This window comes from Nerophis ophidion, linkage group LG14 (genome assembly GCF_033978795.1).
Source record: "Nerophis ophidion isolate RoL-2023_Sa linkage group LG14, RoL_Noph_v1.0, whole genome shotgun sequence".
In the NCBI taxonomy this organism is placed as follows: Eukaryota; Metazoa; Chordata; class Actinopteri; order Syngnathiformes; family Syngnathidae; genus Nerophis; species Nerophis ophidion.
In genome coordinates this window covers 3,254,292-3,265,567 of record NC_084624.1, presented here as the reverse complement: position 1 = coordinate 3,265,567, position 11,276 = coordinate 3,254,292, and positions in this window count along the sequence as shown.

Here is an 11,276-nt window from a genome sequence, read left to right as displayed (position 1 = left end):
AAGCGCTGCCGTTGTGTCCTTGGGCAGGACACTTCACCCTTTGCCCCCGGTGCCGCTCACACTGGTGAATGAATGATGAGTGAATGATTGGTGGTGGTCGGAGGGGCCGTAGGTGCAAACTGGCAGCCACGCTTCTGTCAGTCTACCCCAGGGCAGCTGTGGCTACTGATGTAGCTTACCACCACCATCGTGTGAATGAATGATGGCTTCCCACTTCTCTGTGAGCGCTTTGAGTATCTAACAATAGAAAAGCGCGATATAAATCTAATCCATTATTATTATTATTATTATTAACATGGCTGTGCAGCACTTTGGAAACGTTATTGTTGTTTAAATGTGCTATATAAATAAAGTGGATTGATTGATTGATTGATGACAGAACGCCTTAAAAACGGAGTGGAATTTTATTTTTTTCTGTGAACGATAAAACCCTGAATATTGAGAACATATGAACATCACACCCCCTCTCAATCGACATATTTTACCATCAAGCCAAATGCAACAAACACAGCGAAATATGAACATGAGGGGTAAAAAAAACATCTACAATCTGATATATGTGATACATCATTAAGCTTTAGAACTTTCTTGTAAAAATCTCCTTCCACGTCTGTCCCTGACACCCACATTTCAGGCTGACTGCTCTGGAAACACTCTGTGGAAACACTCCCCACCCACACTGCTTGGTGCCTCGTCTGACCAACTGTGACGTAGATTACCATAAGGGTCAAGAACCATATTTTCAAATGTATTTCTGTAAGAGCCATATATTTTTTTGAACACTGAACACAACTAAACGCGTGCATTTTTAAGTAAGAGCAATATTTCTAGAGTATAATAGGTCTCTTATTCTTTGTAATAACATTGTTATTCTGAAGCAAAATGTGGAGGGGGCGTGGCCTGCGGGCCTGCAGCAAAGCAGGGTGTTGCCAGGACCGGCCTCCAAATCAGCGACAGGTGCGTAGATGGCCCACCCGGGCCTTGTTATCTAATCACCTGTCGCTCTGTTATAAGCAGCAGCCAGGAGGAGAGACGGGGTTGGGGCTGGAGCCAGAGCGCGAGTGAGGACGAAAAAGGAAATGACAATTGCTGGAAAGCAATTGAGAGACTTATTGAAAAATAAAACAATATTGTAACCCTGAAACAGACTCTCATGTCGGTGCTTGGTGGTCTGAAGAACCCCCAGGAGGGCAAGCCCCACACTCACCAATAATAAATAAATTACTTCCTACCATTAACGCAACTTCTTGAACATAAAAAGCATGAGAATGTTTTATATTTTGAACGTTATTTTTAACACTGTGATTACAAGTGGAATTATTCATTATTTATCGTGTTAAGCAATGTCAGCTCAGATTTATCTGAGAGCCAGATGCAGTCATCAAAAGAGCCACATCTGGCTCGCGGGCCCTAGGTTACCTACCCTTGCCATAGTAACTAGTAGTGTTGTATGCTGTACAGGTATTAGTACAGTACCGCCATACTAATGAATCATATTCGGTACTATACCGCCTCTGAAAAGTACCAGTCCACCACACCCTAAGATTTTTTTCTTAAAATTAAGCCAATAATGCCATTTTTTCTAGTCTTCTTTATTTAGAAAAGTATCAAAGTACCATAAATTATCAAAATAATATTGGTATCAGGACAACACCAGTCACTAAAATATAATCCATAAGTGCAGATTCCAACCATTTGAAATATGTTGTATGGTTGAAGACTTACAGTCATTAGAAATAATAATGGCAGCTACACTTTCCATCTTAAAGATCTAAAAAAATATATATTTGGGAATGACCGGCGGGCCAGATTGAAAAGCTTAACGGGCCGCATGTGGCCCCCGGGCCTTCATTTGCCCAGAATAGAATATATCTTTATTGTCATTGTACAACAGAATTGTATGCAAAACTAATTTTGTGCAAATTCATAGCACATAAAAAACATAAGAACATAGATAAATAGATAAAAATAGATAAAAATACTAAGCATACAGCTCACATGCACAGTCATTATTGTCATCTTGTGTCCAGCTCTCGGGTAAAAAGTGTTCTTAAATCGGTTTGTCCGACATTTTATTGTCCTGTATTTCCTGCATGAGGGCATCACTTCAAAAAGTTTATGTCCAGGGTGAGATGGGTCCTTTATGATGTTTTGGGCCTTTTTGAGGCACCTGGCAGTGTACAGTTGATGGAAAGAGGGGAGAGAGCAGCCAGTGATCTTCATGGCAGCTTTTATGACCCTCTGAAGTGCATTTCTCTCTGCCACCGTGCAGCTGGCGTACCACACACATGCAGTATGTCAGCACACTCTCTATTGAGCAGCGATAGAAGGACACAAGCAGTTTTTGAGACAGGTTGTTCTTTTGGAGGAGTCTTAGAAAGTAAAGTCTTTGCTGAGCCTTTTTGATGGTCACTAGTCCAAATCCATTGCTATTCTTTCTAAAGTAAGACACATGCTGAGTAAGAAATGTCTTCATATGTTATATTATTCTTTTATTTTTCCATATTTAACATATGTTGAAGATTGAAAAGACAAACTTTTGTAATTGGATCAAATATTTGTGGATCAAATTACATGTCTTTGAAAAATGTATTTATTTTAATAGTTAATTTAGAGAAGTGAAAGATTTACAACATTGCAAAAATGTATTAAGCATTTTTAATGATTATAGTAGTTTACAGCTTAATAAAAATCTGACAACCTCTAAAATTAAATCAAGTGGAAATTGATAGAATATATGAATCTAAATTATTGGGAATAATTGATAATAAATTATGTTGTAAACCGCTTATTGAATATATAAAGGGAAAAATATTCCAAATCCATTGCTATTCTTTATAAAGTAAGACACATGCTGAGTAAGAAATGTCTGCGTATGTTATATTATTCTTTTATTTTTCCATATTTAACATTTTGTGTTGAAGTTTGAAAAGACAAATTTTGTATTTGGATCAAATATTTGTGGACCAAATTACATGCCTTTGAAAAGTTCATTTTTTTAATAGTTAAAATAAAGAAGTGAAAAATTTACAACACTAATTGCAAAAATGTATTGGAGAATTTTCCATGATTATGGTTTACAGCTTAATAAAAATTTGACTAATTAAAATTAAATCAAGTGGAAATTGATAAAGTATATGAAACTAAATTCTTGGGAATAATTGATCATAAATGATGTTGTAAACCGCTTATTGAATATATTAAGGGAAAAATATCCAAATCATTGCAATTCTTTATAAAGTAAGACACATGCTGAATAAGAAATGTCTGCATATGTTATATTATCATTTTATTTTTACATATTTAACATTTTGTGTTGAAGTTTGGGGATATGTTTATAAAACAAACATCCATCCATTTCTACCGCTTATTTCCTTTTGGAGTTTCGGGGGGGGGGGGGGCGATGGTGCCTATTAAAACAAACATAAACCCAATAATTAAACTTAAAAAAAAGGGTAATTAGAATAATACACAAAGTGTGCCACTATGAACCTACTAATCCAATATTTATAAGTTTGAATGTGTTAAAAATGTTCAGATATTGTGTTTTGAAAAACAATGGAAATTATGTTTCGAGTAAAGAACAGCCTTCCAGTTTGTAATATTTATTTAAATTACAAACCCTGCTTCCATATGAGTTGGGAAATTGTGTTAGATGTAAATATAAACAGAATACAATGATTTGCAAATCCTTTTCAAGCCATATTCAGTTGAATATGCTACAAAGACAACATATTTGATGTTCAAACTCATAAACTTTATTTTTTTTTTCCAAATAATTAACTTAGAATTTCATGGCTGCAACACATGCCAAAGTAGTTAGGAAAGGGCATGTTCACCACTGTGTTACATCACCTTTTCTTTTAACAACACTCAAAAAATGTTTGTGAACTGAGGAAACTAATTGTTGAAGCTTTGAAAGTGGAATTCTTTCCCATTCTTGTTTTATGTAGAGCTTCAGTCCTTCAACAGTCCGGGGTCTCCACTGTCGTATTTTAGGCTTCAAAATGTTCAATGGGAGACAGGTCTGGAGGCCAGTCTAGTACCCGCACTCTTTTACTATGAAGTCACGCTGTTGTAACACTTGTCTTGCTGAAATAAGCAGGGGCGTCCATGAAAAGTACGGTGCTTAGATGGCAGCATATGTTGTTCCAAAACCTGTATGTACCTTTCAGCATTAATGGTGCCTTCACAGATGTGTAAGTTACCCATGCCTTGGGCACTAATGCACCCCCATACCATCACACATGCTGGCTTTTACACTTTGCGTCGATAACAGTCTGGATGGTTCGCTCCCCCTTTGCTCCGGATGGCACGATGTCGAGTATTTCCAAAAACAATTTGACATGTGGACTCGTCAGACCACAGAACACTTTTCCACTTTGCATCAGTCCATCTTAGATGGACGTTTCTGGATGTTGTTGATAAATTGTTTTCGCTTTGCATAGTAGAACGTTAACTTGCACTTACAGATGTAGCGACAAACTGTATTTACTGACAGTGGTTTTCTGAAGTTTTCCTGAGCCCATGTGGTGATATCCTTTAGAGATTGATGTCGTTTTTTTATACAGTGCCGTCTGAGGGATGGAAGGTCACGGTCATTCAATGTTGGTTTCCGGCCATGCCGCTTACGTGGAGTGATTTCTCCAGATTCTCTGAACCTTTTGATGATATTATGGAGCGTAGATGTTGAAATCCCTAAATTTCTTGCAATTGCACTTTGAGAAAGGTTGTTCTTAAACTGTTTGACTATTTGCTCACGCAGTTGTGGACAAAGGGGTGTACCTCGCCCCATCCTTTCTTGTGAAAGACTGAGCATTTTTTGGGAAGCTGTTTTTATAGCCAATCATGGCACCCACCTGTTCCCAATTAGCCTGCACACCTGTGGGATGTTCCAAATAAGTGTTTGATGAGCATTCCTCAACTTTATCAGTATTTATTGCCACCTTTCCCAACTTCTTTGTCACGTGTTGCTGGCATCAAATTCTAAAGTTAGTGATTATTTGCAAAAAAACATTTTTTATGAGTTTGAACATCAAATATGTTGTCTTTGTAGCATATTCAACTGAATATGGCTTGAAAAGGATTTGCAAATCATTGTATTCTGTTTATATTTACATCTAACACAATTTCTCAACTCATATGGAAACAGGGTTTGTTAGAGAAAACTATTATTTACGAGGGACATAGATTTTTTGAGTTAAATATTGGAACAAGCTTAGTGATGAGTTGAAGACATGTAGTTTTTAAGGTTTAAGAAAGCCTTGAAAGGTGAAATAATTAAATGATAAAAAATACTAACAATTACTTTCATCCTCTGCGGTCCCCTCCAAGGTTTCTTCTCATTGTCCCATTGGGTTGAGTTTTTCCTTGCCCTGATGTGGGATCTGAGCCGAGGATGTTGCTGTGGCTTGTGCAGCCCTTTGAGACACTCCTGATTTTGGGCTATATAAGTAAATAAGTAAATTGATTTTTTTTTTTTTTTTAATGTTCCAGGCAGTATAATTTTCAGTGAAAGTATAAGATAGGCAAGTATAAGCCTTGGATTCATCCTATTCCTTTTTCGGTCATTCTTTTTCTTCTCTTTTTGTGTGTGAACGTGAATGATTGTTAAATATGTATAATCGTAGAATTGATCAAGCAAAAAGGTTGATAATATGACCGAAATAAATACATTTCATTCAAACACTTGACTGTGTGACTGACAGACAGAAAGGAAGCTAAGCAGGTAATACAAAGTACATGAAACAAACGAGTCTACTTATGAGTCACACACATTCTGCAGCAGATGAAGCTATTTGGCGAACTATACAAACACCCAACTGGTTTAACGAGGTCCTCTACCTGCTCTACCAGTCACGTGGTTAGTGTCACCATATCTTCCTGCTTCTCATGTTTGAATGATGAACATTGAAATGTGTGACAAGTCCTCTTTAACTCTCTTCCACTCTGGCGTTGCCAGCAGCTGGAGACCACGGGCTGCCGGCTCAAAGCCTGCACGTTGGTGTCTGCTTCAAACACTGATGGCATTTATTAAGCAGACAAGAAGCAAGGAATCATGCGGAGACAGTTTAATTTAGCTCATGAGGAGAACGCATGGCGCTGCACACTTAGTCACAGTCTCGCCCTATGCTCTAAAGCAGTGGTTCTCAACCTTTTTTCAGTGATGTACTCCCTGTGAACATTTTTTTAAATTCAAGTACCCCCTAATCAGAGCAAAGCAGAGATAAAGAAGTAAAATACAGCACTATGTCATCAGTTTCTGATTTATGAAATTGTATAACAGTGCAGCTTGAGCACTATAGCTAATAACTATAGCAACGGACTTTAAGCATACTAAAGTTGTGAGATCATATATGTACATGATTGTTCTAACAGTTGGACTTCAACCCAGTTGATGAGAAAGTAGCTTCCCTTCGCCTTCGGGTGGGGGGGCAGGTCCTGACTGTTTGTGCTTACGCGTCCTTTTTGGATTCACGCGAGGGAGTACCGGAGAGTGATTCCCTCGTTCTACTCGGGGACTTCAATGCTCAAATTGGCAACGACGGCGTGATTTGGAAGAATTTCTGCCCAGATCTGAACCCGAGTGCTGTTTTGTTATTGGATTTTTGTGCTCGTCACAGATTGTCCATAACAAAGACCATGTTCAAACATAAGGGTGTCCATATGTGCACTTGGCACCAGGACACCCTAGGTCGCAGTTCCATGATCAACTTTCTAGTTGTGTCATCGAACTTGCCCCAAGTGGAGGACTTCAAGTACCTGGGAGTCTTGTTCACGAGTGGGGGAAGAGTGGATCGTGAGGTGCGGCGTCTTCAGTAATGCGGACACTGTATCGATCCGTTGTGGTGAAGAAGGAGCTGAGCCGGAAGGCAAAGCTCTCAATTTACTGATCGATCTACGTTCCCATCCTCACCTATGGTCATGAGCTTTGGGTCATGACTTAAAGGACAAGATCACGGGTACAAGCGGCCCAAATGAGTTTGGGTCTCTCCCTTAGAGATAGGGTGAGAAGCTCTGCCATCCGGGAGGAACTCAAAGTAAAGCCGCTGCTCCTCCACATGGAGAGGAGCCAGATGAGGTGGTTCAGGCATCTGGTCAGGATGCCACCCGAACGCCTCCCTAGGGAGGTGTTTAGGGCACGTCCGACCAATAGTCTTCCCAATGTGTCCTGGGTCTTCCCCGTAGCCTCCTATGTCTCCCAGCTGGCCTGAGAACGCCTTGGGGTCCCCCAGGAGCAGCTAGACAAGTGGTTGCGGAGAGGGAAGTCTGATCTTCCCTGCTTATGCTGCTGCCCCCGCGACCCGGCCTCGGATAAGCGGAAGATGGATGAATAATCCTGCTTCATGTTCCTACTTTATAACAGCTGTGCTTTGGCTCGGGCCAAGAAAACAAAAAGTGGGCGTAGACCACATTCCTCTCCAGATGGATCCACCTCGTAGAACGCCACGTACTCAAAGCTTGCACAATATTTTTCAAAAGTAGAACGGGAGACCGAGTCTTCAGCTGTCAGGCTTTTCTGTAATGGAACCATCTTCTTAATCAAAGCCAAAGGTCTCGATCTAAACTAGAGGCGGAGTTAGGAAGTCACTACTTGGACTGAAGCCACAGATATTTTCTGAAAAGCCCTGAATCTGTTTTTATTATTATTTACTAGATCAGTGGTTCTCAAACTTTTTTCACCAAGTACCACCTCGGAAAAAACTTGGCTCTCAAAGTACAACCATGATGACTTACATTAAAATACAGTAGCTTGCTAGACTTGAGTATTACTTAACAGAATCAGAAATACTTTATTAATCCTTGAGGGGAAATTTTGATTTTCAGCACAATCCCATTCAAGAGCAGACAAACATTACAGGGAGACAGAACAGGATCACTGACGGCTCCTAAGCTTGGGGTCCAGACTGAGGCCAAGAAAGAAAAAAACCTTGTAGCCATAGCACTCATGAGCATGTGTGTAAAAGGTAAACATCAAAGAACACAAAGGACATTAAAGACATTAAAAGAGCAGAGATGATGGAACCAGCCATTTCTATATACAGCTACAAAAGTAAAACCCAAACAAAAAAAACAAATACACTGTGGTGGCCTCTGCGGTGTTCAACGCCATAGTCTGCTGGGATGTGGGGAGCATGGCCAGAGACAGGAGCAGACCCAACAAAGCACCCAAAGCAGACTCCACCCTCGGCAGCCCATTAACTCTCGGCCAGTGTCCAGTCTGCTTGGATGAGCGAGGATACGTCCAAGAAGACTGAGGTGTTCGATACCCGCTCATTCAGCCAAGACACCGTGAAGCTTGTCCAGCACCAACTCTGCAGCCCTGTCTCTTCATCCGCATCTCTTCTAGTCTCTCCAAACGGACTCTGGTGTAGCAGAGACCCAGCAGCTGGCAAAAGCCTATCAATATTTATGAAAATAAAACAGTGTTGTACCCTGAAATCCGGGTGAGGTGGTTCGAGCATCTGGTCAGGATGCCACCCGAACGCCTCCCTAGGGAGGTGTTTAGGGCACGTCCGACTGATAAAAGGTCACGGGGAAGACCCAGGACACGTTGGGAAGAATATGTCTCCCAGCTGGACTGGGAACGCCTCGGGATCCCCCGGGAAGAACTGGACGAAGTGGTTGGGGAGAGGAAAGTCTGGGCTTCCCTGCTTAGGCTGCTGCCCCCGTGACCCGACTTCTGATGGATGGATGGAATCTGGCATTTTGTCATTTCACATTCACCAGTCCTCACTTATATTAATTCCAACTTCTATCCAAAGTTTGGAACTTTAAAAATAAATCAAATCCACACACATCCAATTCATACTCAATATATCCAAATAAACAACAAAGTGGTCATTTAAGAAAATACATGCTGTAAATATTGATCATTAAAAAGGATACATCAATTATATAATAATCATCAATGTCTTTATGTCATTCCCGTCTCGTGATAACCTTTGTGTTTGATGTCTTGGCTCGCCCAAACTGTGCCAAGTGTCATGTTTGTTTGTGACCCGGTTCTTGGTCTTGGCTCCAAACATGGTCTGGATGATCTTCTGATGTTCCCTTCAGCATTTTGGCCTTGTGTAACATTCAGGAACCCTCCGACTCTACCTGTGCTTATTAACTCACGTCCACCTGTACTCACCTTGTTTCCAGGTGTCATAGAGTGTCCAGACACCAACAACTTATGTGAATATGCTTTTGTATATTGGACTCAAATATTTGTTGTCTTCCAGCAAGACTCTCTGACACATTTTAATAGTCAGCACCTAAAATGTTGGCATTTATCCACCTGAGATTAATTCATGTTGTGGTGAACACATCACCTGTGTTGGTTGGGGACGTCTCTGCACTGATGACCTGTCTCTGCTCGGGATGGTCTCCTGCTGGTCCCACTATGGACTGGACTCTCACTATTATGTTGGATCCACTATGGACTGGACTCTCACTATTATGTTAGATCCACTATGGACTGGACTCTCACTATTATGTTGGATCCACTATGGACTGGACTCTCACTATTATGTTAGATCCACTATGGACTGGACTCTCACTATTATGTTGGATCCACTATGGACTGGACTCTCACTATTATATTAGATCCACTATGGACTGGACTCTCACACTATTATGTTAGATCCACTATGGACTGGACTCTCACACTATTATATTAGATCCACTATGGACTGGACTCTCACTATTATGTTAGATCCACTATGGACTGGACTCTCACTATTATGTTAGATCCACTATGGACTGGACTCTCACTATTATGTTAGATCCACTATGGACTGGACTCTCACTATTATGTTAGATCCACTATGGACTGGACTCTCATTATTATGCTGGATCCACTATGGACTGGACTCTCACTATTATGTTAGATCCACTATGGACTGGACTCTCACTATTATGTTAGATCCACTATGGACTGGACTCTCATTATTATGCTAGATCCACTATGGACTGGACTCTCACTATTATGTTAGATCCACTATGGACTGGACTCTCACTATTTAGTTAGATCCACTATGGACTGGACTCTCACTATTATGTTAGATCCACTATGGACTGGACTCTCACTATTATGTTAGATCCACTATGGACTGGACTCTCACTATTATGTTAGATCCACTATGGACTGGACTCTCACTATTATGTTAGATCCACTATGGACTGGACTCTCACTATTATGTTAGATCCACTATGGACTGGACTCTCACTATTATGTTAGATCCACTATGGACTGGACTCTCACTATTATGTTAGATCCACTATGGACTGGACTCTCACTATTATGTTAGATCCACTATGGACTGGACTCTCACTATTATGTTAGATCCACTATGGACTGGACTCTCACTATTATGTTAGATCCACTATGGACTGGACTCTCACTATTATGTTAGATCCACTATGGACTGGACTCACACTATTATGTTAGATCCACTATGGACTGGACTCTCACTATTATGTTAGATCCACTATGGACTGGACTCACACTATTATGTTAGATCCACTACGGACTGGACTCTCACTATTATGTTAGATCCACTATGGACTGGACTCTCACAATATTATGTTAGATCCACTATGGACTGGAATCTCACTATTATGTTAGATCCACTATGGACTGGACTCTCACTATTATGTTAGATCCACTATGGACTGGACTCTCACACTATTATGTTAGATCCACTATGGACTGGACTCTCACACTATTATGTTAGATCCACTATGGACTGGACTCTCACTACTATGTTAGATCCACTATGGACTGGACTTTCACTATTATGTTAGATCCACTATGGACTGGACTCTCACTATTATGTTAGATCCACTATGGACTGGACTTTCACACTATTATGTTAGATCCACTATGGACTAGACTCTCACTATTATGTTAGATCCACTATGGACTGGACTCTCACTATTATGTTAGATCCACTATGGACTGGACTCTCACTATTATGTTAGATCCATTATGGACTGGACTCTCACTATTATGTTAGATCCACTATGGACTGGACTGTCACTATTATGTTAGATCCACTATGGACTGGACTCTCACTATTATGTTAGATCCACCATGGACTGGACTCTCACTATTATGTTAGATCCACCATGGACTGGACTCTCACTATTATGTTAGATCCACTAAGGACTGGACTCTCACACTATTATGTTAGCTCCACTATGGACTGGACTCACAATATTATGTTAGATCCACTATGGACTAGACTCTCACAATATTATGCTAGATTCACTTGATGTCCATTGCACCG